The sequence below is a fragment of the Lupinus angustifolius genome, unplaced genomic scaffold (genome assembly GCF_001865875.1).
Source record: "Lupinus angustifolius cultivar Tanjil unplaced genomic scaffold, LupAngTanjil_v1.0 Scaffold_509, whole genome shotgun sequence".
NCBI classification, from domain to species: Eukaryota; Viridiplantae; Streptophyta; class Magnoliopsida; order Fabales; family Fabaceae; genus Lupinus; species Lupinus angustifolius.
In genome coordinates, this window is record NW_017727872.1 from 129,848 (window position 1) to 131,028 (window position 1,181).

Consider the following 1,181-nt stretch of genomic DNA (forward strand, 5'->3'; position numbering starts at 1 on the left):
AGTGAACGGCATACAAGATGTACCATATCAAATAGCAATAAGCATAATAAGCAATGTAGTGCAATAACCAGCTTAATTTATGCACCAGAAAATCTCATATGATCAAGAACCATTCAAATAACCAAATAAGCTATTTTGACATAATTAACAGCAAAATTAAAAACATAGCATAGAGAGTAAAAATATCCAGCAACCATACAAACCATAAAGTGTCAAACAAAGACAGAAAAAGCACAAATAAGTCTCGAAACAGTAACAACAACTGAGTCCATAAAGTGCAATAAAGAAGAAATAAACCTAAGGGTAAGATCTTGCAGAATGAGCGAGTAGAATGGGTCACCACGGTCCCGAGTGGAGGATGAGCCAGCTTCCGGTCTTCTTCCATGATTGGCAGGAGTTTTGAACCTCTTTGGGTGACTTTGCTCCATTGTTATGTAGAAACCGAATTGATGTTGGATCAAACAGAGAAGGAATGTGGCAAACCTAACCTAGGGTTTTGATTTGGGGAAAACGGGAATGAAGTGAAATAGGGATGAAATTGGAGATTTCTAGGAGATTAGAGAGGGTTAGGGGTGAGGTTTATCTAGATTAATGCACTTGGGTCAGTTGTGTCACAATTACAGAGACTCAAAAGCAAGAGGAAATGGAGAAAAAATGCCGAAAATTCGTGAAACCGAAGTGATGTCTGCATTTAAACTGCTGGTTTTAATCGATTAACGGATATAGTTAATCAATTAAAATCATATAAAAAATGATTTTTCAAAGACTGATGCCCAGGTAATCGATTAATATTAAATGCTTAATCGATTGAACACGGTAAAAAAAGGTTTTTAGCTAGCAGAACGGTTTCAACTCTTTGGGACTTATGCATGCATTCTAACGGATTAACCTAAACATATGTAATCACAAAAATAAGTTATCATAAGATATCATTTTGCATTTTAACACATTTCATTTAAATCAAGAGACTAATAAACATATAGAGGCAAGACATAAACTAAACATCTAGACAGTTTTAATCAAGATATTGTCCATCAAGAATTCCAAGTTCTCTCCTTAGAACATAGAAAGTATCCCGTGGAAGGGGCTTGGTGAAAATATCTGCTAACTGTTTAGAGGTTTCAACAAATTCAAGCACGCAGTCACCTTTTTGTACATGATCACGTAAAAAATGATGTCTA